Below are 26,785 nucleotides of genomic sequence, written 5' to 3' on the forward strand. Positions count from 1 at the left end.
GACAACCCAGTCCCGAGTCAACCGCGAGGGGCGGCCAGTTGCTGCTTCTTGACCCGATCTCCAGGCTTCACCATGCTGAGGAAACATAAATGTCATAAATATCCATTTGCGAGAACTCGAACTAGAGAAACTACAGGCGATTTTCAGACCTGATATCATGCGGCGTTATAAATATCCATTGTGACCCGTGTGCAACAGCAAAATCTACAAGGGTGTCCAAGCTTATTTTGCGGCTCACCGCATCCTGCGCAAATCAGATACCGCCAATAAAAAGGTTTGGTTTGTCATTAACAGGATGGATGTAGAAAGTGTCGTGTTTGCTCACCATGAATACATCAAACTCATCCATGGCCCTAAAAGGTGCTTCCGTCATCCCATGAAGAGCTAAAGCGAAGCAAAGTGTCGAAAAAGATCGCTCTCCCCCTGGACCAAGTTGCATAGCAAAAGTTGTAGTTATCGAAAACATGGGTATGAAATACTAGCAAAAGATTCCTAAAGAAACACGACTTGGTGAATGGTATTCTGAGCAATAAATGAAATGTGGAATATACCATCTTGCAAGTTACAACCATGGTACAGGTACCTGACAGTCCTCTAGTGTCTCTGACGGTATCATGAGATGCATCTTGAGGCATCGTTAGCTACATCAAACACCATAGACAAATGTTACATGAAGCACAAATCCTCCGACCTCTATGTACACGGCAAAATGGCAATATTATGAAGGATTTACACCTCAATTGATAAAACTTTACTCTGGTAATCCACGTTGGTGAATCCACTGATACCTTTCTTTCCCAGGTGCTCATTGAACCTTCAAAACAATAAAAGTGGACGACCTATCAGGACTAACCGTTTCAACTGATGGATAAGAGAAATCAAAGGCAGCAGAAAAACAGATGATAAACATCCAAGAAAGAAACTTGTATTTACAGCCATGTCAATTGTCTCTTCAAAAGGCCAGCATTTCTCTGGAACTTTTTCCACCGCAAGTCCAATAATTTTTCACACGACTGCACAGCAATATACTTGGGTCAAAAGCAGATCCAGTAGAGTGCAATGAGCATATCAAAGTCAAACATGCCAACATAGGTAGGAAAACATGAAGTAATGAACTTACATTAATGTTCAGCCTAAAAGTTGCATACAGCTGTTGCTTACTTAAGATTTTCTGCTCCTTTTTGTCATGCAATGCCCTCAGATCGTCTATGGACTCAGCATGTCTGCTCAGATTATTATCACTGTTATTATTCACAAAGGATAAGAACTCATGGGCATCAACTTTTTCCTGCCACTATGACCAAGTTGTTGGTTCCAAACCTTCTGCTTTCTTGATCAAATCTCTGTTTCAGTCTATTTAACTTCGCACTTAATTGTTCGGGGGTGGATCCAGCAACATTATTCAGAGCTTCCATATCGCTCTCAGGGCAAATAGTTGAAGCCTTCTTGAAGTTATCCTGCAGAATATAAGGTCATCACTCACATGTGAGTCACTGATACATCCAGGTGCCAAAAATGCTTCGTAGAAATTAACGGAACACATACGCTGGATGTATTAAGTTGACAGTAAGTCCAGCATTACTCTAATTGCAGTACATAAATGCTAGGATGAAGTTGCTGCTTTAAGTTCGGCCACTATTCAAGGTATGACCTTTTCCAAAAATATACCCAAAAAGCATGAGTTTGGTGGTTCTAGACCATCCTGAAACACCATCTGTCCATTCAATAGGTAAAAATCAAATTACGTGAACACTCACGCTAATCTTACTACTTTGTATTTCATCCTGTCAATTAATAAAATCAAGAATCATCACTTTTATTGCCTCTTGCAGCGGGTTCATTCCATCAGAATGTTAGACACTGTATTTATCTTATTTACTTATTAAGAAACTGTTCTCTTATCAAGTTTTATAATTCTTTTGGCAATGTGAATTTTCAGGCCCACACTGACTCTAACTATAACAGAACACACTTTCTCTTAGAGAAGAATCATACAGAAACAATCATAGTTCAACAAAGTAAAACAAGGCAATTAAAGCCAGTAACAGAACAAAAACCTGTCGAAGCTGCTGAAGATCTGCATACTCTGCTTCAGCCATTTTAATAGCAGGTAAAACTTTGGTTGTCATGAGACCTTCATAGTGAGCCTTCTCCTGGTTCACAGATTGGAAGAAACTACCATCAGTACATACATGCTACAGAGAATTAAGTGATTGCAATTTTCTACTTCCTCCGTTCCTAAATATAAGCCTTTTTAGAGATTCCAATGCGGACTACATACGGAGCAAGATGAGTGAATCTACATTCTAAAATATGTCTATATACATCCGTATGTAGTTTGTATTGGAATCTCTAAAAAGACTTATATTTAGGAACGGAGGGAGTAATTTCTTCCTGATAGGAATAGCCAGAGCTTGGTTGACCAAGCTATTGATGGTGATAGTTTGTCTCCAGAAGAGACAAATTTTAACAAAATATCCATATAAAAAGTGGTGTAGGTGAAGAGCTAGTGTCATATTCTAACGAAACTAAAATGTGATGGACTTCTTCTACAATATAATAAATATTTTTCTATTTGAAACAAAGTTAAATAAAAATGAATAATGGAAATATGAAATGTGGTACTAAGGTGGGGAGGGTCACAGACCATAGGAACCATACAGCTGTAAGAAAAAATGGATGACAACTTTAATTGAGCAAAAGGGGGTCATTTACAATACAGTGTTTACATAGGGTAAGAAAGGAAAGGGGAAGATGTGTTTCTCATTGACGCTTTCATGAAACTGATAGATTAAACAAATGCTTTCCAGTACATCTCAGCTATACTAGTGTCAGAGACCATAGAAACACAAATCAAGAGCGAACTGTATATCGTTTATGAGTTATGACTGCAGGATAAGGAGAAGCACCTGCTCAGCTGCATCTAGTTTACGCTTAATAAGTTCTAATTCATCATTTGCGCTAGCACGATGCCCCGTCTCCTCATTCACAGAATCTGAAACAAAAAAAATTACTGTTAGAATCCGCAGAGAATGGTAATTAAAGCTAAGGAGGCAGCCACAGGCAGCAGAACAGTAACTTCAGTTTCAAGCATGGAAGAATGTATATTCTGTAAAGGAAAACATAGTCCACAAGTATGAGATGAAAGGAACTTAAAACAGAGATTTAGTGAACAAACAAAAAATCCATATTTGCATGCTCCGTAGTTATGGCATCTTTTTTGGGTAATCTCTGGGTTAAAAAAGAGTTTTTATTTTATCGAACCAGCCGGAGAGGCCTCCGTCCCAAAATGTTTCTCAACTACCAAAGTTGAGACATTTATTTTGGGATGGAGTATTAAGAAGAGAAAAACACAAAACATAATAGACCCAAAAGGGCCTTAACAATTACACGGAACACACAGTCACCAAACTCAAAAGACACCAGAAAAGATTACAAGCGCGCCAGAACATATCAAACAAACAACCACCAGACCAAACAAAGATCAAGGACAAAGAGACTCAAACTCATAGGAGCCAGCAGAACACTGAAGAGTGGATTCCTCTCTGGTCTCTTGGACAAGCTGGCTGACCCCAGAATTTCTACCCTCAAAAACACATCCACTATGGTGTTTCCAAAGAAACCAAGCTACTAGCGTGACCAAGAACCCCTTTCGCTGATGAGTTTCGACTAGACGCATTGCCTCAAACCATAATTTTGGAAGGAAAAATTATTTCGGTCTACAAGCGCCACCTGGACTAGACGCTGTAAGATCTTCACCCAAACTTGTTTAGTAAAGACATGCAACCCTCACATGTTTAACGGTCTCAACCTAGTAAACACAATGAGGGCAGCTTGTAGGATGAGGCAGGCCAGGTACTGGCGGAAGTAAATCACCGTAACCCTCCTCTCACCCCTGTGCAGCCGCGTCGGGCCGCTCCGGGGCGCTCCCCACCCTCCCTCCTACAGCCCGACCTCCGCCCTTCCCTCCGCTCGCCGCCGCCAATGAAGTCGTCGGGTAAAGCCCTAGCGTTGCAGTGGCGGTGGATCTATAAGGCCCTGACTTGGAGTGAGGAGGTGGGGCCGATGTTAGGTATTCCAAACGTATGTGTCAAGTTACACAGAGTCAAGGTATTATACATATTGGTAGTCCAAGTCGGCAACTAGTCACGTGGTTGTGTTGGAGTCTTTGTAATTCAGCTATTATAAATAAAGGAGAAAATCCCCAGGGAAGCTACGACAGAGGGGGAAAAAAGATCAATCTTATGCCGTTATGCGTGCTGTGTTTCTCTTGTCTCTACAGATCGATTAACCTAGCCGCCGGAGATTAGTTCGCTTCATAAGCTAGCCTGCGTGAAAAGCATCCATCTACCTGCTTGTGTGCTTAGCTAGCTGCGTACGTGCTTGTTCTGGCTAGTTGCACCGGCGTTCGACGTTGATCTGACCGACGGCAAGCAGTGCGAGTTCCAACAGCCGACTCCTCTGGCGGGTGTGCGGCAGGTTGGCGTTGGCCAAATGCGGTGGTGGCGAGGCTGCTAGCAACGGGCGGGCCTGATCTCGGCCCAGATGGGCATACGGGCTGCGCCATGCCGGTACGTTAAACATCACTCCAGCCGCAGCGCACATGCGAGTTTGGGTGTGCGGCTTGCATGCTGTGCGAGATCATCGAGGAACCAACACCGGACTTGATGGCAGTGATCTCCTTTCGTGGGTGATTGGCCAGCCGATGGTCGGTGGTGGGTAAATCTGAGAACAGTTTTTAAATAACCGGGTAAAATGGTTTGGTTTTTCTTCTGGTTTTGATCGGTTCAGTTTTTTTAGGGCTAAGCTTTTCTTAGTTTGGTTTGGTTTTGGGTACTTAGAAAAACTAAGTTAGGTATAGTTGGTTATGGGCTTAACAAGTTGGGTTTTTATCATTTCTGTCACTAGTTGTGTCCCACTACTCAGTTTTGCCATTAGAAGTTACAACTACTCAAAAATGCCATCGATTCGTGAGATGCTTGCTCAAAAATGCCATTAGATATCTCAAAAATGCCATCATTCCGTTAGATGTTTGCTCAAAGATGCCATTAGACACTGCTATTTTCACGTCAAACCCGTCGACCATGTTATATGACAAAAATAAGCCTTGACCTGTATGTTAGTTCTCTCTATCTCACAATGATAAATGTGACCCCACTTGTCAGGAGTAACCAAGCGAATAATTTTACAGGAAAAAAAGAACGTTGTTGGGAACAAATGGACCCCGCATTTTATTGTAGTGAGATAGAGGGAGAGCTGGCATGTTGATTCATAGGTATTTATGTCATTATAACATGGCAAAAGAGATTTGAGATCACAATAATGGTGTCCAGTGGCATTTTTTAGTATGTGTCTAACGAAGCGATGGCATTTTTGAGCAGTTGAAATTCCTAGTGGCAAAACTGAGTAGTGAGACACAACCGGTGGCATAAATGATAAAAACCCTAACAAGTTTAGTCTAACACGGGTGTAAACTGTAGGTCCAACCGGTTCCTCGACCCGGAGAAAGCCGAATCACGCATTCACGCTAACTCAAGGCGACACCGCAACCCCGATTCCATCTCTCTCCCTCCCTCCATCCTCCAGGGTCCAGGCCTCCACCGCCGCCGGCCGCCTCCTCAGACGGCGGCGCCGCCTCGCCGACGGGCCTCCTCCTCGCACACGGGGTGCTCCTCCTCGCGCTCTCCCTCGCAGGACTGGCCGGTTCCCTCGACGGCACATCCTGTCTCACCGACCACGGCGCCGGCCACCTGCTCCATCGTCTCCGGCAGGGGGTACTCCACCTAGCTGCAGCACTCATGCGCGTGGCGGCTAGGGTTCGCCTCCGCCCACGACCTCGCCGCGTCCCCTCGTCGAGCCCCTCCCCTCCTCCCGCTCGCCTCCCCTCCCCCATCAACGAGGAGCATCCTGTGCCCCTGCCCTCGAGTTCGTCTATGGCGCCGTCATCCAGTCCAAGCTTGCTGCTACTGCTCCTCCTCTCCTCTGTCCACGACCTCCCCAAGGAGTAAGGTAATCTCACCTGTCCATTCCTCTCCTCTGTGATTTGCATTCTTCATTACCCTGATGATTTGGATGGTGTCACGCCAACATGTTGATGTTGTTGATCCAAGACTTAAAGAACATAATGCCTGGAAGCTGCATACAAGAGGCAAACCTGATGAAATTCAGTTTTAAAGTCAGAGTAAAATTCACTGTACTAGCATGACCAAGTACACAGGTTCTGTTTGGAGTTGTACTGCTGTGGAGATGGGTGGTTTAAGTTGTACGGTAGCAACACAAATCATGAGCATAGTCAGTATTGTTGCTTAGAAATAAAAGATGATGTACTTAAAAAAATATGTCTTTAAATCTTTAAAAGCTCATAACTGGCATTCTAGGACCCCAGAAACAAAAGTTTGTTGTTGCCAATTACAGTAGCTAGTTTCATTTCTCATCTTTTTTCATTGATAGAAAAAACATATTTTGTTTTATTGGCTGGATGCATCCATACTGTAGATATGCTTATCACTGATTTTTATATGGAATTGTGGTTTTGTATTGATCTAATAGAATTCTCTCTGTGATGCAACAGTGGTTTAGCATGGTGGTCCAAAAGTGTTGCAGCTTGGTTTGTGAGATACGGACCTTATCAAGCAGTAAAGTCATCTCACATATGCCGACGACGAAGATGCTGATGATTCTGCCAATATTGCTTGTTTGTTCTATTGCCGCTGTTTGTTTGATGTTCTACTTTGTTCTGTTTCAGTGTGGCAGAGAAAGTAGCCTAACCAGTAGTAGCCTATTCAGAAATGACATGTCACTGTAAAACTGTAGTTGAATGTTTCTGTTAAATTATTGTTTGGCATGTTACTGTTAAACTGAAGTTGAATATGGTTATGTATTGGGTTTATACTTTATACCCATGGTTATGTACTGGGTGTGAACCGGTTTGGGTGGAAAATTATTGGGTGCAGTTTTGGTTAGGCTGAAAATGGTATTAGCTGGTTATGGTTCAGGTTTCATTTAGAGAGATACGTGTACGGGCATAGTTTAGTTATGGTCCAGTTATTAACCCGTTCTCAGATTTAGTGGTGGGAGATCCTTGCATCCCACGCCAAGCAGTGGTGGTGGCTTGATGGTTGCGCGGAGCCGATCTGAGCGACTTGGTGGCGATCCATTCGGCTGGGAGTTAGGGAGAAAAGGCCCCAGTGAAAACCAAGCTCTGACCTCGGTCGTGGCGGGCGATGTCTATGTTCGTTACCTTGTTGAAGGCATCGTCGCTGCAGTCATCATCTCCTAGCTCGGGCTGTTACGAGGGGAAACCCTTGATCTGGATCTCTTAGACGATGGCGACGATTTTGTTGTCGTTATCCCTCTTGAGGGCATCGTTTTGGAGTAGATGCTTGCTAGAGTCATCACGAGGTGGAGCGGTGTGGCATCTACCACGTCAACGACGGTGGGTCTCGGCGGCATTCAGCGACAGACGCGTCTTGATGAACGAGTGCAGGGCGGTGGCACTGTTTGGCGTCGTGGTGGCGCCAATGACATAGGTCACCAGCAAGGTGGCTTTGGGTTGATCCATATATTTATTTTGTCTAGATCTGTTGAATAATATAATAAAGATGGATGTGTGCATCCTGGGATGCAAAGGCCGGGGGGTTTAACCTCCTTTTCGGTAAAAAAGGATGAGGTAGGCCTCAAGAGTTCAAGGCCCATCCGTAAATTTCAATAGAAAGAATAGAAAACTAGTGCTTGCCTTAGGAAGAGGCTAATTGTTTCTAAATACTAGAGTCTATCGTAAATGAAAGAAACCTATGTAAATTTGGAATGCAGAAAAAAAATTACTTGAGAAACAAGTTCCAGCTAGAAACTGCTCTAAGTTGTACTCCCTCTGTTCACAAATATAAGATCGAAATGTAAAAACTCAAATGCTAAACAACTTCACAGTGCACATGCCAGTAAATTATCATACCCATAAAGGTCTTGTAAGCTTCTCTTCTATCGTTCACTTCTCGTGAAGCCGCTGCTAACTTCACAGTAATCTTCTGAAGTAATTGTTCGCTCTCCACAATGATATTCTTCTCTTTCTGCAGAAAATGGTAATATGACAAAACTGATAAATTTTTTGCTTAGATAACGAGGATCATTATACCTAGTGCAGTGAAATGAGATAGATGGTTCCTCAAGAAAGGAAAAAGGGAGCAAACCTTTATGTCCTCCTCTAGTTCAGTGTTATCCACAGCAGCATATCTATTAATTTCAGCAAAAGCTCTCTTGGCGTCATCAAGTTCCAGTATTTTTTTTCTCTAAACGATGCTCATCAGGTTCTCGTTTTCTCTGCGAAGCAACATGGCAAGTTACGAGATAATTGAAATGCATTGCACATCAATAAGAATTTTACCTTCGAATCTGCTATTTTCTGTTCAAGGTCACATCGATCTTTAACTAACTTGCTTTTCTGACCGTTCTTTTCCATGATTGTTCTTTGAATACCTTCTGCTTCATTCTTCAGTTCAGCAATTTTTTCTCCCAGTGAACTGCACAAACGATTAGGTCTTCCTTTTTTGCTTGCAGGAGGATAAAAAGTCTGAACAGCACGTCTAGAAAATCTACAAGAAAAATTCGACGGCAGCAGAATCATCAAAGAATGAACAGATCACAGCATGCTCATTTCCTAAGCGAAATAAGTTACTTCATCCGCCCGTGTTTAAAAAGCCTATGAGCCAAAACACTGAACCAAGGAGGAATTAATCCATTGTTAGTTACGGAAAGAATCTTTTTTCTGCATCCTCCACTGGCCGCATGCACCAATGAGAAGGAGTCCATTTAATTCAGCCATGCTTTGGCTAATTCTGCATGCAGCCCCGCCCCTAGCTTTTGCATGCATCGCATTTTCTCTCGATAATTAAATCAGCGAAGAAAACCCCAATTGAATCCAGCAAAAAAGTAGGATCTTAATTATACCTCGCCTAAAAATCAGGACATGGCTTCATGGCCCTCCGGCCTTTTAAACCCAGACGGAGAGAGTATCTAGCAATTTGCATGATGTTTTATTTCCCAAAAGTTCATGAACAGAGAATTCGTCAGTAAACTGTAAAACTGCCGTGAGAGTTGAAACACACGAGACATAGCAACACTGGTGAGCTCTGCTTCGGGAAAAATCAGTTTATGAGATGCTTCTATAGAAGCGTTTACTTCCCCGAATTTTCTCACCTTTTTATCATGTTATCAAGAGGTGAACTAAATATATGTGTCTCATTACATAACTGCACTAACTGGAGGAAGCAACCTCAACTTGCCGCATGAGCAATCACTACAGGAAAAAACGTTAAAGCCGTGTACCCAAAGAACTCAGCTTATGTCGATATAAACTCGATTTATATGTAAGCCGAGTCAAACTCCCGGCTTATATGACACGGTTTACATTTGATCGGCTTATACACTATAAGCCGAGTGCCAGTGAGAAAACACTCGATTTATGTATAAGCCGTGTGTTTATACGAGGCTCTCGGCTTACTAAAGTAACATGACGGCAGCCGGGAGATAACGGCCACATATCACCATCCGTATAAACCGAGTGCCCTTTAACGCTACATGGTTTAAATATAAACCGAGTGCCTAACTGAGCCGCACGGTTTAAATATAAACCAAGTGCCCACGAGCACTGCACGGTTTAAGTGTAAACCGAGTGCCTAAGCGAGCCGCACGGTTTAAATATAAACCTTGTGTCTGCACAAGCTGCACGGTTTAAATATAAGCCGGGTGCCTTTGTACACGGCTTATAGGACATCCACTGTTAAACATATCCTATAAGCCGGGTGCCTGCATCTGGAATACTCGGCTTATAAAGCTCCCCATGGCATAATATGCCTATAAGCCGGGTGCCATGTCCCTGGGACACTCGGTTTATATGCCAAATAGCATTTTTTTTCCATGCATGCTTCAGCGAGCAGCAGCAAGATGGCTTATATATCCAGCAATATATTGATCGATCCAGCAAGCAAAATGACCAACAATATATATCCAGCAATATATTGATCCAGCAAGCAAGAAGACCAACAATATATATCCAGCAATATATTGATCCAGCAAGCAAAATGACCAACAATATATATGCAGCAATATATAGATCCAGCAAGCAATATATATCCAACGAAAGTCCACACATGCGTACATATGCAACAATAGTTCGCAAACAAAAGGACCATAAGTTCCGAGTCCACACATGCGTACATATCCAACAAGGTTCACAAACAAAAGCACGAGTTCCAAGTTCACACAAAGCATGAAGCTCAAAGATGCAATGAGCTCCACTATAGCATGTATGCCCACCGTCAACGGCATCCACGATGCAAACCTATAAGTCCATTACCAAACACATGAGTTTCCAAAGTCAAGTTTCAAATGATCGATAAGGCATAAGAGTCAACAAGCATCAACATATAAGGTTCAAATTGAAGCTAAGAAGTATGAACAATATAAGCATCAACACTTGTGGGCTCTACTATCAACAAGTAGGTAGAAACTGCGACTTGCCGCACCCGACAGCGGTGCTGTCGGGTATAGTCATATCCCACCCGATAATACAATCATTGAAGCATTGTAAATATAAAAAATAACATAATGCAGTTGTGTTTATCAATCTAAAACACGCATTCGCACGCGGTGCCTGGCTCAAGTAAACAAAGTACATATTGTTGCAAGAATAGTTGCCAAGAATAGATCATTTTAATGCATGAAAGCATGAAATTGCTTTTATAGATAACATAATTGTATCCAATATAGGGAGTTTGCCCTGTCCAACCCTATGTTTGAGCACACATATATAAAATTATGCATCTGTGACATAGCCACAGCAACGTAATACTACTTTGGGGCGCGCTGCCTGTCTCGGGTTGATCCAACATTTGATATTTTGTAATGAAAGAGGTAGGAACAAGAAGAATACATGCATCTCATAGAAAATGGTACCGTAGTACCAAGTCGATTACATATGGTGATAGGTTTTCTTCATCCAGTTCAAAAATACACTGATACACCAAAAGCAAGCCAATGGCAGTCCAGGATAACAGATTTATATGGTTCTTCTATGTCATATAGTGATAGCAGTACATTATATAGTAGACTAAATAAAAATATGGCTTTGTTTGAACGCCATGCCATCTGGCTCACCCTGCGTGTTGCGCTGCAAGGATCTGCTGATGGAGATTCATATAACACTGTGTTTAATTGGACAGCGAGGATATAATTTATGACCTCAAAACTTATGAATAGAATTTACGCACCACATGTCCTCATCACGGGTGTTATAAAATAAAATGTCTATCATGTAAGTTATTATTCCTAATTGAGTAATCGATTTAAAAGAAATTCATAGGATTCTGCCCTCATGAGTAAATCTACATACTTTTTAGCGCACATTCAATATTCTGCAAGCAAAAGTTTGATCTTACACTGCAAATTTTGAGCTTTCCCAATAGAATCAGAAAACAGAACAACAAGTGCTGATTACTTACTCTTATGATAACTTCAATTAGAGCCAAGTCTGGTGGGATTTGTCCTGAAAATAAGTAAGAAAAACATAGAAAATGGCATTAGATACAAACAGAATCATAAGACCATTGCTCTAAGAAAAAACTGGACAGCAAATGAGAAGGATGAGACATCACTCAAATTATAATTTATAAATTGCATGGAATCTCTAAAAGGCTTATATTCAAGAACGGAGTGAATATATCCACAAGCATGGCCCAAAAAACACAACATTACTAAAACGTCTTTCTAATTTTGATGGAGGTACTGCCAAAAGTAGGGCAAGAAATCACAAATTAGAACCCAGGAAGCGAACCTTTAAAATGAATATTTATATTGGAACAGAGAAAATAACATAAAACAGACCTGATAAATAAGCCACTCGATGCAAGGGTGAAAAATAAAAAGGAAAAATATGCAACAAACATGTCTCAATAATGATCTGCGATCAAGTAATTTTAGAGATGTCATTTTGAAGAGAATATCTTAAGTAGAGCACTGCATGTATTTCTCATACTACGTGAAAAGAAAAGGCCATACTATGCAAACTACATATGGGCATATTTTTAGAAGGAAACTTTCTCAGGTTCAAGCAGACATAATTTCATTTTGCTTAAGATGACATATGGATATATTTTAGAAGTACTTTCTCAGGTTCGACCTTAATTTCATTTTGTTCTTAAGACGACTTCCATTCCATCAAAAAAATTGGCGACAAAAGAGACCTTATTTTGGTTCTAAAATACACACAGAAATATCAAGTATATAGCAGCTGAAGTGCTCCTTACCTCCTCCCAGTAGCTATTCAGAAATACATCGGCGGCGATTGCAGCTTCAGTATCACAGCAAGAATACAAAGATCACGTGCTACATACATGGCAGGTTAAGGCAAAATAGTCCATATCACCAAGACACAGTACATCTAAGGTCACAGAGCTCCAAGAACATAACTGGGACTTAAGGTTTCAGCAAACTATTATTAGGAGTCAACAGTTCCAGTTCAAAACTTAACTGCTAGAGACGTGACCCTCTTTTTGAAATATCATTTATATTTTTGAAATGGATATATCTGGAAAAAAGCACGCAAGGTTTGGTCTTTATGTGACAACGCAAAAGGCTTTGAGGAATTTTGTTAAACCAGTAGCAGCTGCCATGTAAGCACACTTAAATAGGCTAACGCAACTCCTAGTATCAGACGCTTCCAAGGATACACAAGACAGGCAGGGGCTGTTTACAGTTTCAGCGGCGATGTGGCCAGAGCAGGTCAGCAAGCACATGATGATTCCCAGGCTGAGAAGGAGTGTAGATAAACCTGCATAAAAATTGATCTCTTAATCAAAATAGCCATCCCATATTACATACAGTATATTCATAAGAAATCCCTAGAATACTCTTGGCATGCAAGAGCATGAATTCTCTAGTTTCTCAGACCCACATAAAAAACATGGTATAGTATAAATCATCCGGTGCGTAGCGCCGTGTCGACATCTTAACAGCGAAGCAGAGAGGAAGATTGCTGATCACCACAATATTTTTACCCCAGCCATAAGTTTTGTTCGACCTACACCATTTGGGATTGATAAACTATCTCGGCTGTAGCTAACTGCTGGAATGCAACAACAAAGATTGTCTTGAACACTAATTTGTAAAAGTAATAAGCAAGATACGATGAAAAATAAGATATCTAATTTAACTGCCCTGCCAGCAAGTTGCACCCAGATAGTAGTTATTCTGTTTTCTGACCAGTGTACTATTTCTGGATATCTGAAGCTAATTTACTCTGAGATAAGAGTCCAATTGCCAGCATCAACCAGCTTCTACACCTACATGTTCTTCTATTGCCAATTTACCATCTTTCATAGATTTCTTCTTACTCTTCCTTTTCATATGAGCATCACATCACAGATGAGAAAAGGGGAATCAGGAAACATGCATAAATATGAACAAGAGCATTCAAGGAAAGGCAAAAGCTGATCTTAAACCCACAATGGATGAGCTCAGTGCACTGACCATGGTTACAGTGCTTGGTTTCCCCACGCACGACGGCGACAGCGCTGCCCAGGCAGTAGGTGGGAATTCGGTCGCGGTGTGTTGCGGGGTGCGGTGTTCCCCTTTTTTATGAACCCTGAGCACTGTGTGTATGTGTGTGATGCAGGTGTTCTGAAGATGCCAATTGTGGGAGGGAGGGAACCAAACCAGATGCAGCATGTGTTTTCCCGCTGATGTAGTTGTTCCACGAGCAGGAGATCAGCAGGGGCACGCCGGAGCACCTTGCCGCCTGGAGCCGGGCCCTGGTCAACAAAGATGATGTCAGAGAGAGAGAGAGAGATGCCGGTGGGAGGGAGGGTGGGGCAGCGGAGATGGCCGGACGGCTTGAACCCTAGCGAACGGGGAGGGGCGGCGGTGCCGGTGGGAGGGCCGGCTAGGGGCTCCCCATGCTCGGGGATGGAGAGGAGGCGGGGGGATCTGTGCGCCGAGGAGAGGGCGGCGCCGGGCGGGGTGACGGCGAGGCGGCCGGTGGATGGAGGATGGACGGCGGCGCGAGGAGAGGAGCGGCGCGTGGGGGGAGACAGGGGAGGGCGAGGGGTTGAGACGGGAGGCGCGGGGAAGAGATAATGGGCGGGTCGATTTGGGCCAAAATGAGGTCTCCGTGCGTTTATTTTCGCTAAGTCCCGCGCTCACTGATAAGCCTGGTGTAGAAGGGTAAGCCTAGTTCCATAGGAAAAACACACGGTTTATAAAAATATTTTTTATTTTTGTTTTATTTCAATACAAAAAGTTTATTAATTTTACTTTTAGTAATTTATGTGTTTCATTTTATTGTATTTTTAGATACTTATTTTAGTTTTCTTTTTATTGTACTCTTATTTTATTTTTATTTCATTGTTTTTATAAATGATACCCTCTTCCCTTATTTCATTATTTCCACTCTTTAAAATATCAGTCAATATTCTGGTAAAAGTTTGGGCGTGTTTCAAGTAGACCTCACCTGTGGCCGCTTGTAAACCACACCATCTTCGATGTAGTCTCTAGGTATCGAGAGGGAACGAGTCGGGTTTGTGAGGGAAGTGTGGGCCCTATTGCTCAGTTGGCCTCGAAACTTCTCGTGCTCCCAAAGAAGGCCATCGAATGACACGTGTCAGGCCCCCGTATTTTTCGGGCCCGCCTAGAATATTTGAGACATTTGTTGCACTGTTAGGGTTTTGGAGCCGGAAATTGCAGATCTGCAAGGCGGAACATGAAATCATGCCCAGAAGCGGCATATAAAATCCTATGTGATGTCTTTGCGACATGCGTAGGCCTTTTGCAGGCGAGGGAGGGGCAGGCCCAGCCACCGGGGGGCAAAATTACCTCGGCTCCATGCCTGATCCAACCGCTTAAATCCTTGGAAAATTATATAATGTCAGAAACCCTCGGGAGCTGGCACGGTGTCATCACATGGCCCCTGTAGGGTGTGGTAAAAGTTTGGGCCTATTTCGAGTAGGCCTCACCTGAGGGCACCTGTAAACCACGACATATCCGATGTAATCTCTAGGTACCGAGAGGGAACAAGTCGGGTTTGTGAAAGTAGTGCGGGCCCTGTTACTCCGTTGGCCTCGGAACTTCTTGTGCTCTCAAAGAAGGCCATCCAATGACACGTGTCAGGCCCACGCATTTTTCGGACCCGCCTAGAATATTTGAGACATTTATTGCACTGCTAGTGTTTCGGCGCCGGAGTGTGACCCCCTTCACGGACGGCGCCCCCGCCGGCACCTGGAGGGGTGTAACGGTCGCGTCGGGTCAACACAGAGCGGATCTTGCAATGGGTTTGGCCCGGACCTTGTTCCGAAGTGTTCCTATGGGCTGACCTACCACTACCGGGTGGAGAGGTCCATTCGTCAAAGCCCGTCCGATGAAAGTCAAAGGGTTACATCTCCTGGTCAATTGCTACAGGGTTTGGCAGGACGGGGGCCCTGGGGGTAGCAATGCCACTGGAGCATCGCGCGGGGCCCTCATACATGCCTTAAGCTGTGGTGGCATGTCTGAAGAGGCAGCACGCGGCTCCGGGGTGTGGCCCCCTCACGGACGACGATGACACGGTATAGTAAATGTTCTGCAGTAACGGTGCGGCGTGAATATTATTGAATACTCGGAGCGCGATAAAATCATGATTTTCTTACACGGACGTGGGAACATGTGATATAGGATAGATGGTAATTTTTCATATTTTTTGTTGATGCAGAAGTATCTGAACACTTCCCTCTACGCGGATTGCTCTTGCGTGTCTACGATTGTGGCCGGCGGCCTCCGGGGGCTAGCCATGCCGCCAAATCTTGCGTCAGGGCCTCTTACACGTCTAGAAGTGTGGTGACGGGTGCCAACACGAGGCACGCGTCTTCGGAGTGTGACCCCTTTCACGGACGGCGCCGCCGCCGGCACTTGGAGGGGGGAAACGGCCGCGTCGGGTCGACACGGAGGGAATCTTGCAGTGGGTTTGGCCCGGAACTTGTTCTGAAGTGTTTCTATGGGCTGACCTACCACAACCAGGTGGAGAGGTCCGTTGGTCAAAGCCCTTCCTGCGAAAGTCAAAGGGTTAGATCTCCTGGTCAACCGCTCCAGGGGTTTGGCGGGACGGGGGCCTTGGGGGGTAGCAATGCCACCGGAGCATCGTGCGGGGCCCTCATACATGCCTTAAGGTGTGGTGGCATGTCTGAACAGGTAGCACGCAACTCCTGGGTGTGCCCCCCCTCACGGACGACGATGACACGGTATAGTAAACGTTCTGTGGTAACGGTGCAGCGTGAATATTATTGAATACTCGGAGCATGATAAAATCATGATTTTCTTACACCGCATGGGCACATGTGATATAGGACGGATGGTAATTTTTCATAATTTTTGGTGATGCAGAAGTATCTGAACACTTCCCTCTACGCGGATTGCTCTTGCGTGTTTACGATTGTGGCCGGCGGCCTTCGGGGGCTAGCCATGCCGCCAAATCTTGCGTTGGGGCCTCTTACATGTCTAGAAGTGTGGTGGCGGGTGCCAACACCCGACACGCGTCTTCGAAGTGTGACCCCCTTCACGGATGGCGCCGCCGCCGGCACCTGGAGGGGGGTAACGGCCGCGTCGGGTCGACACGGAGGGAATCTTGCGGTGGGTTTGGCCCGGACCTTGTTCCGAAGTGTTCCTATGGGCTGACCAACCACAACCGGGTGAAGAGGTCCGTTGGTTAAATCTCGTCCGGCGAAAGTCAAAGGGTTAGATCTCCTAGTCAACTGCTGCAGGGTTTGGCGGGACGGGGCCTTGGAGGGTAGCAATGCCACGGGAGCATCGCGCAGGGCCCTCATACATGCCTTAAGGTGTGGTGGCATGTCTGAAGAGGTAGCACGAGGCTCCGGGGTGTGGCCCCCCTCACGGACGACGATGACACGGTATAGTAAATGTTCTGCGGTAACGGTGCGGCGTGAATATTATTGAATACTTGGAGCGCGATAAAATCATGATTTTCTTACATGGCGTGGAAACATGTGATATTGGATGGATGGTAATTTTTCATAATTTTGGCGATGCAGAAGTATCTGAACACTTCCCTCTACGCGGATTGTTGTTGCGTGTCTACGATTGTGGCCGGCGGCCTTCGGGGGCTAGCCAAGCCGCCAAATCTTGTGTCGGGGCCTCTTACATGTCTAGAAGTGTGGTGGCGGGTGCCAACACCCGGCACACGTTTCGGAGTGTGACCCCCTTCACGGACGGCGCCACCGCCGACACCTGGAGGGGGGTAACGTCCACGTCGGGTCAACACGGAGGGAATCTTGCGGTGGGTTTGGCCCGGACCTTGTTCCGAAGTGTTCCTATGGGCTGACCTACCACAACCGGGTGAAGAGGTCCGTTGGTCAAAGCCCGTCCAACGAAAGTCAAAGGGTTAGATCTCCTGGTCAATCGCTGCAGGGTTTGGCGGGACGAGGGCCTTGGGGTGTAGCAATGCCACTGGAGCATCGCGCGGGGCCCTCATACATGCCTTAAGGTGTGGTGGCATGTCTGAAGAGGTAGCATGCGGCTCCGGGGTGTGGCCCCCCTCACGGACGACGATGACATGGTATAGTAAACATTCTGCGGTAACGGTGCGGCGTGAATATTATTGAATACTCTCGGAGCGCGATAAAATCATGATTTTCTTACACGGCGTGAGCACATGTGATATAGTACGGATGGTAATTTTTCATAATTTTTGGTGATGCAGAAGTATCTGAACACTTCCCTCTACACGGATTGCTCTTGCGTGTCTACCATTGTGGCCGGCGGCCTCCGGGGGCTAGCCATGCCGTCAAATCTTGCGTCGGGGCCTCTTACACGTCTAGAAGTGTGGTGGCGGCTGCCAACACCCGACACGCATCTCCGGAGTGTGACCCCTTCACGGACGGCGACGCCGCCGGCACCTGGAGGGGGGAAACGGCCGTGTCGGGTCGACACTAAGGGAATCTTGCGGTGGGTTTGGCCCGGACTAGCTTGTTCCGAAGTGTTCCTATGGACTGACCTACCACAACCGGGTGGAGAGGTCCATTAGTCAAAGCCCGTCTGGTGAAAGTCAAAGGGTAAGATCTCCTGGTCAACCGCTCTAGGGTTGGGCGGGACAGGGGCCTTGGGGGGTAGCAATGCCACCGGATCATTGCGTGGTGCCCTCATATATGCCTTAAGGTGTGGCGGTGGCATGTCTGAGGAGGCAGCACACGGCTCCGGGTGTGGCCCCCCTCACAGACAGCGATGACAGGGTATAGTAAACGTTCTGCGATAACGGTGCGGCATGAATATTATTGAACACTCGGAGCGTGATAAAATCATGATTTTCTTACACGGCGTGGGCACATGTGATATAGGACGGATGATAATTTTTCATAATTTTTTATGATGCAGAAGTATCTGAACAATTCCCTTTATGCGGATTGATCTTCGCGTGTCTACGATTGTGACCGGCGGCTTCCGGGGGCTAGCCATGCCGCCAAATCTTGCGTTGGGGCCTCTTAGACGTCTAGAAGTGTGGTGGCGGGTACGCTAGGGTGTCGAAAGAGTCATGAAAATATTAAAGTGACGTTAAAATTAAGAATTTCACAAATAAAATCCATGAAAACTAGTCGACAGAAAATAGGTTAGAATAATAATACTAATTAAGTAGTAAATATAAATGCAATGAAAACCATCTTAAACTAATTTCGCACAAATGTTACGCGTTGCAAAAAATGCACAAAAATATAAGCCTAGTGCTTTCATCGGGCACAGGCTTATATGTCCTATAAGCCGAGTGCCTGCTTCGGACACACGGCTTATATGTCCTATAAGCCGAGTGCTTGTTTCGGCACACGGCTTATAGGCTGCTCCGTGACGGCGCCGTCAACCACTGCCATTGCAGACACGTGGCAGATGTCTTTGCCGAGTGTGTGCTATAAGCCGGGTGCCTTTTCCCATAGATACCGTGTGTTTCATATAAGCCGTGAGCTTTTTTGCGAAACTCGGCTTATAGATGACCATAAGCCGAGTTCCTCGTATTTACCGGGTGTTTTTTTTCTCGAGACTCGGCTTAGAGGAGCATAAGCCAGGTGCCTGAAAAAAAGCACTTGGCTTATAGGCTAACATACGGGAAACCGGAATTTTCCTGTAGTGAATTTAGGGAGTTCAGTGGAAAGAATGGAGGAGAGAGGGGGTGGACAAAGTGACTGCCTGCACAAGGTGTTGTGCTAAGAGACTTTGGTCCAAACGAATGAACAAACATTTTAAATAGCGCCCTATACCTCCGCTATAGCGTTTAGAAGAGGACCGCCGCTAAGAGGCTTAGCGCGCTATTTAAAACTATGCATACAACAGCTCACAAGTCGGAGAAATAGAGCTAAATCGGGAAAACATGAGGTTATTGTCATTAAATCAGTACATAAACAGAATATCAGCATTGGACGAGTATTCTAGTTACTGTACTAGTCACATCCCAGACAACCAGCTCTCCAAATAGCTCTACTCCTCACAGCAGCTTTCCAATAACCGACAGACAACAGCTGCTTATTTTAAAGCCACAGCCCAGCCAAACACTCCATGAGTGTATACTCTAACTTCTCTACTCCTATAAAAGACCAAGTTATGGGGGCATCAATACCGGTCAGATCAACCGTCCTCAGGTTGAGGTTCTCCCAGTTTAGGTCCCTTTGGCTGTGTTGGCCTCCACCCAATGTCCCTGCAAAGTGCTCATGGATGATTTCCTCTTTGACCTTGTGATCAGTGACCCATCCACCATTTCTCTTTAGTCGGTGAATGTGGTTCTTCCTTCGGCGCCCATTTATTCTGAGGTGGAAGAATTTGGTATTGGCATCGCCCTCTCTGATATTTGCTATGCGAGCGCATTGCTTCTTTCTTGCCCTTTCAACCGAGGCGAGGGAAATGACTCGACGCTTGAGACGACCTCGAAGGTCCCTTTCCGCCATAGAGAGTGGGCGTGTTTCCTGGGAAATGTCGAGATGGAGGATGATGAAGAGGGCCGCATGCAGGTGAAGCTTCACCTTTGAGAAAAGACCCTTGCTCCATTTAGCCAGGAGCCATCCTGTGTGCTTTAGCTTGAAGAAAAGCCGTTGGCAAGGCTCAGTATGCTCGCATGGATCCGCCCAAGCTTTGAGCACGATGTCTCGGAAGCCTGGAAGACATGTCCAGAAATTCTCAAACTTGAAGCATCTTGGTCGCTTTGGCCCTTTATCATCAGCGAGGAGGAGAGGACAATGATCTAAGAGTGAGGAAGAGATGGCGTGGAGCACGTGCGAGCCAAAATGCATGTCCCAATCAGCATTACAGAAGACCGAGTCAAGCTTGCATAAAGTGGGGTTTTGTCGCTCATTACTCCAAGTGAAACGTCTGTTCTGTAGGTGAATTTCTTTGAGTTCGCATGAGTCGAGAGCATCACGAAAGCGGTTAATACGGCTGCGGTTGACATTTCTATTGTTTTTGTCTCTGGCTCTTGAGATTTGGTTGAAATCGCCCATGGCAATCCATTTGGTTCCAGTAGTTGGCTTTTGGGCGATCAAGTCCTCAAAGAAATCATCCTTTCTGTTGGAAGCCGTGGGTCCATAGACAGTAGTTAACTTGAATGATGTCTCGGAGTGAAGCACGTTGACAGTTACCGACAAGCAAAATTCGGAGGTGTGGACATCCGAAATACGGACGACACTATCATCCCAAAGCATTAGCATGCCTCCTCTAGTGCACATCGCAGGCCATTGAGCGAAGCTTCGTAGCCGATTTCCGCCTAGGTAGGTGGCAACAAATTGGTCAACATCCTCCAGTTTAGACTCCTGGAGGCAAACTATGTGACAGGACGAGGAGGCGATCGTCTCGTGCACCGTCGCGCGTCTATGAGGATCATTCAGCCCTCGCACATTCCAACTGAGGAAGTCGATTTTTTGTTCTGTCATGGGGAAACGATGGTTCTCATGGCACTGTGGAACAGCGCCCAGCAAGGTTGCATCACAGTGGAACAGGGAATAGGTGAAGACATAGCTGCAATGGAGTGTGGACTGACTTGGGGAAGGCTCCAGTGCACAGCAGAGGCAAGTAGCCAAACACATGCATTCTTCATCAAACTAGGAAGCAATACAACGAGGATACAACCAGCTACAGAGGTACAGCAGGCCGACACACGGTTACAACCATCAGGGAGGCAAGGGAAGCTTGGCCACCGATCACTGGAACAATTAACTTGAGCTAAGAAGGATAACATTGGAAACTAGCTAAAACTCGCTTCGGTTGGTGCCTGTTGAACAATCAGGCAACTCCTGTAGCCTTGACCACCTCGTGGTCCAGAGCAGCCTGACCACCACGGCTGATCAGGGCGTCTTCGACAGCCGTGGCCTCCTCGTCATCAAGCTTGAACAGAGCACGTAGCGCCGATATCACTGTCGGCGATAGCTCGTGCTGGAAACGGCGGCCCAGCTCATCCAGTGCATCCTTTGTGACATCTTTGCCGTCTTGCACGATCCCAAGGCTTCGGCAGACGAGCTTCTCAGCCTCCACCGAGACCGGAGCAGCAGCCCGTCGCTCCTTAGCGCGCGCAACGGTGCGCTGCAGGGAGAAGCCGACGCTAGAGTTGATTGTGACGCCTGCCATGGTCTTCCTTCGAGTGATCTGCGCGCGTGACATAGGAGGTGGTGCAGACAGGAGCGCAGCCTCCGGCTGTTTGAAGAGGGCGTCGAAGCTGTCGTGGCCGTGGCAAGTCAGCGATGGGGTGCGGCGAGCTGGCTGGCTTGTGACATGAAGAGGCATGGCCAACGAGGGGCGTGTCTGGCTAGTAGCCTGACGAGGCGAGCTGAGCGGAGTGGAGAGCTCGTATCCTGGTGGGCGTGCTGGCGTTGAGGAAGAGGCAGACAGCGTCAGGGCAGGGGTTGGAACCGGAAGGATGCGCAGGACGGGGCTAACAGCCGTGCCTCCGACCGCGGCAGCTTCCTCTGGCATTAACACCGGAGATGGCGGAGTTGGTAGGACGGACGTGGGGGAAGTCGAGCGCGCCGCGTCGAGGGGGTGCATGCAATGCGAAGAGCCACCCCGCGGACTCTTGGCAGGGCTGGTGGAAGAGTCAGAGGCTCCAGCTTGCCGATGCCTGTGTCCATCCCGACCATCGCGGTCATCGCGTCCCCGCCTCTGGTCGTCACCACGGCCACCGTCGTGGTCACGGGCAGCACGCGAACGGCTGCGTCCCGGCCACCTGGAGGCCATGGCTGCCATTAACCTCATGCCGGGCGAGAAGGCCCCGGGGCCGGATGGCTTCACGGGCGTTTTTCTCAAGAAGTGTTGGCCCATTGTCAAGGACGATGTCATGCGAGTTATTCATCAATTCAGCAACCTACAAACGTCCAACCTACACTGGCTGAACTCGGCAAATATTGTCTTGCTCCCGAAGAAGGATGGGGCAGAAGAGATTGGGGACTTCCGCCCCATCAGCCTCATTCACGCTATCGCCAAGATCATTGCCAAGGTGTTGTCTGTTAGTCTTGCCCCATTCATGAACAACTTGGTCTCCAACGCGCAAAGTGCTTTCATAAAAAAAAGCATCCATGACAACTTCATGTACGTCAGAAACCTTGCACGACGACTGCACCGAAACAAGACCCCATCCTTGCTTTTCAAGTTGGACATTCGGAAGGCCTTCGACTTGGTGCGATGGGAATATATCTTGGACCTGCTTCGTCGCTTGGGCTTTCCGGACTGCTTTCGGGATTGGATTGCTGCCCTTTTCTGCACCTCATCGTCACACGTTCTTCTCAACGGTATTGCCGAGCCCCCGATCCTCCATGGTTGTGGACTTAGCCAGGGAGACCCTCTCTCTCCCTTGCTTTTCGTCATCACAATCGACACGCTGTAGCAGATCCTCGATGTCGCGACGAACCACAACCTCCTACACAAGCTTCGAGGGAGGGGATCGCTTGTTCGGACCTCCCTCTATGCTGATGACGCAGCGATTTTCATCTTGCCGACGCGGGAGGACGTCCATAACCTTGCTGCCATCCTCAGATATTTCGGCGAGGTCACCGGGCTGTCAACCAACTTTCAAAAGAGCTCTGTAGTTGCTATTCGGTGTGGTCACATGAACCTGGATGACATTCTGGCCAGCCTTCCTGCTATGCGGACATCCTTTCCGATGAAGTACCTGGGCCTCCCCCTTTCGATCTGGCAGCTCAAAAGGGTTGACTTTCAACTCCTTGAGGATAAGGTTGCGGCGAGATTGCCCCCCTGGCAGGGGCGGAACATTACCACGATTGGGCGGGCGGCCTTGGTGAAATCGGTCCTCACCTCACAAGTTGTCTACCACATCACTCCGCTCACAATACCCCCTGGTGTGCTGCAAAGCATCAACAAGATTGAGCGGGCATTTTTGTGGTCAGCTAGCGACACAACTACAGGAGCAAAATGCAAGGTCAATTGGGAGACAGTCTGCCGCCCTACACAGCTCGGTGGGCTTGGCATACTCCATTTGGGGAAATTCGCGAGAGCTCTCAGGCTGAGATGGCCCTGGATGGCATGGAAGGACCCGTCTAAGTTGTGGGTTGGCCTGGGCAACCCATGCTCTGAGGTGTATATGAACCTTTTCTACGCATCCACAGTCATCACCTTGGGCAACGGAGGGAAGACACCTTTCTGGGATGCGCCATGGCTGGGAGGGAAAAGGCCAAAGGATATTGCCCCATTCATTTTTGCGGCCTGCAAGCGAAAAAATGGTGCATGAGGGAGGCCATGCGCGACAAGGCTTGGGTGCACAAGATTAACCCTTCTACCGACCTCACGGTGGGGCACATTGTCCAGTTTGTTGATCTCTGGGTGCGGCTTCTAGGCATACAATTACAAATGGACATTGACGACGACATCACTTGGAAATTTGAGGCAAATGGAGAATACTCGGCAGGCTCTACTTATAGGGCACAATTCTTGGGCTCCACCTCCACAGTCATGAACAAGACCATCTGGAAGGTTTGGGCGCCTCCCAAGGTCAAGTTCTTCTCATGATTGGCCATCCAAAACAGGATATGGACTGCGGATAGGCTGCAGAAGAGGGTTGGGAGAATTGTGGCCTATGCGCCCTTTGCAGGAGGGCCAACGAGACATCCGGTCACCTCTTCTTTAAATGCTGGTTTACCCTGCGTATTTGAAGAATGGTCAAAGCATGGCTTGGACTTGGGGCGCTGGAGATGAATAGATGGGGGACGGAACGCAACATCAAGTGTTGGTGGACAAGCATGTCCAAACCAAATACAACAAACAGGAAGGCCATGGCCTCACTCACCATGCTTGTATGTTGGGTCATCTGGAATGAGAGAAACGCTAGAGTCTTCCAGAAGAAATCGACGCCGCCACACTACATTCTAAAACTCATCCAGGAGGAGGCCAGGACGTGGGTCACCGCGGGGGCTAGACATCTGAACATCATCATGCCGCGAGAGTAATTCGTTTGCACCTTTTGTTGATGGGCTATGTTGTAAAGCCGGTTCTCATGTACTCAAAACTCTCCTTCTTAATTAATGAATGAGGCAAATCTTTTGCCTCTGTTTCAAAAAAAATAAAAGACCAAGTTGGCGATGATGGTATGTCTGCCGACCATCATTTCTGACCATTCGCTCTGCATCTAATGCATGTGAGGTAAGCTTTTCGATTAGAGATGCACATACTCCAAATAACTCTACTTATAGGAAGCGACGAAGCATGAATAACAGCTCATGAACAAGCGGATTGCGAATCAGGGAACTGTGGTTAATTGGCCCTCCAAATGACCCCGTGTGCCATCAAACCAACTGGGGAACTCCAGAAACTGATCTCAAGTCACTAGTCGTCTCGAATGCACCGATACTTCAGGCGACCAGCGAATCAGTGTCCTATATTGTATCTAGTACCGATACACCCCCGCTACGTATCCATGGAGTATCTGTGAATGAATGATTTAAAACAATTCAGATATTTGAAGGATACTTTCTCAATTCGTTTTGGATACGGCTCAGCCCATCTAAGCGCCCACTCCCAGTTAAGAAGCAGCCAGCAATCTTAGTACCCCAATGCCCCCCATCCTTTCCCTCCCAGTTTCTTTCCTCCCTCCCGAGCTCACACCAGGCGGCGACCGGTGTCTGTGTGCCTAGCAGCTCCTCACCCAGGGCTGGCGGCGGCAGCGGCCAGCTGGCGACGAGCTGCTGCTCCTCCTCACCAACGTCCCCTCTCACGTAGCAGCTAGGTACGTGCACTTCTCCTCTCCTTTTCTCCTGCACAGCCAAGCTCATCCCCTCTTCTTTCTCCTCTGATCTCTGAAGATCTCATATTCTCATCTCCTCCAGATGGCTCTGTTGAACCTCCTACTGTACCTACAAATCTAAGGGCACCATTGTGGAGCCATGTTACAATCATAGAGAAATCAACTGGAGGGGCCAACACTAAATCAATTATTTAAAAATAATACAACGTATCTGTATTGGCACTTTTTCAAAATGTCGAATTTACGTATCCGTATTGGCCCGATACTGACACCCGTATCTGTATCGGTGCATTCGAGCTAGTCGGTCCAATAAAATTGCAAGATGTTTTTTTCAGAAGGGGGAGTACTCCCGCTAAAATTGCAAGATGGTAATTCATCAAATCTAAATTGATAAGCAGGAATCTGCAATTACATGAATATTTGGCGGCACATGGAGATAGAAACGCCTAGAAGGATTCTAGAATTACTTCTAGCAAGGATTATTTATGGTAAACTGCTTGATATAACAAGTAAATGGCTGGAATATGACCAAACTAATATGAGCATCACCACCGAGACTTACATTTTGTCCCCATCAGAAGTATACACTTCCTTTATATTCCGCATCCTATCATCAAATGCAAGAGATTTTCCGACTTCATAATCTTTAACCAGGACCTGCCTTTCAGCATGACCCTGAAACAAAGGAACGTTGCAAATGTTGCTCTAATAATAACATGTCAAACTGAAGGATCTGGCAAAAAAAAAACAGTGTGATGCTTATTGATATCTCATAATTAAAAATTATTTCATAACAGATGTCAGGTTTATTTGGATTATTAGTTTCAAAATAATTATCCATTCAGGGAAGATTTCAGTTGTTGGCTTGTTGCAACTTTTCCATCCTCAACCCGCACAGTCAATAGTACAGAAGATATCAAATGGTTGAAATATGACATAAGTAGGGGTAAAGGCAGTCCAATTCCATTATATAATACTCAAATTTTGTGCCTCCTGGTATTTAGCATATGATAAATGGACCACTTTTCTGAACCAAACAGAGTAGTTGTTTGAGATTATTATATAATGCAGTACCTGATCCACCAATACATTCAGCACAGTGTGATTTTCTGACTGAATAACTGATAGTACTGTAGGGTGCTCTGTTGTAGGAAGTGAACCATCAGAATGATCAATCTATAGAAGGTCACAGAATTAGAATTCATCAAAATGTAACAGAATATTGAATAAGATACAGGGCCTTTAATCTCACCGTGGCCTAGTAAAATCATACACAATAATTCGAAGGTTATTGAAATTCACTTTACTTGCACATTCTCGCAAAACATGTATATCCTTATAACACGTGACAATAAATGCATCCAGAAGCCCCCCACATGCGCGATCAACTGCCACGGACCAGGACTCACTAGCAATTTGCTGCATGGAACAAGCATTATTAAGGTCTGGAAAAAGTAATACAGCTATAACCTACTCCCTCCGTTCCTAAATATAAGTCTTTTTAGAGATTTCAATGCGGACTAAATACGGACGTAT

General features: G+C 46.2%; 1 long non-coding RNA gene and 1 pseudogene across 1 annotated transcript; both read right to left on the minus strand.

Moving 5' to 3' along the window:
* On the minus strand, positions 1 to 26,785 carry LOC125514855 (annotated as a pseudogene).
* LOC125514856 lies at positions 10,102 to 12,347 on the minus strand. The gene is made up of 3 exons (XR_007286641.1): positions 12,300 to 12,347; positions 11,496 to 11,539; positions 10,102 to 10,336 (listed from the first exon to the last, which is right to left on the minus strand). It is a non-coding gene; the product is annotated as an uncharacterized LOC125514856 (long non-coding RNA).

The sequence above is a fragment of the Triticum urartu genome, chromosome 6 (assembly GCF_003073215.2).
Source record: "Triticum urartu cultivar G1812 chromosome 6, Tu2.1, whole genome shotgun sequence".
NCBI classification, from domain to species: domain Eukaryota; kingdom Viridiplantae; phylum Streptophyta; class Magnoliopsida; order Poales; family Poaceae; genus Triticum; species Triticum urartu.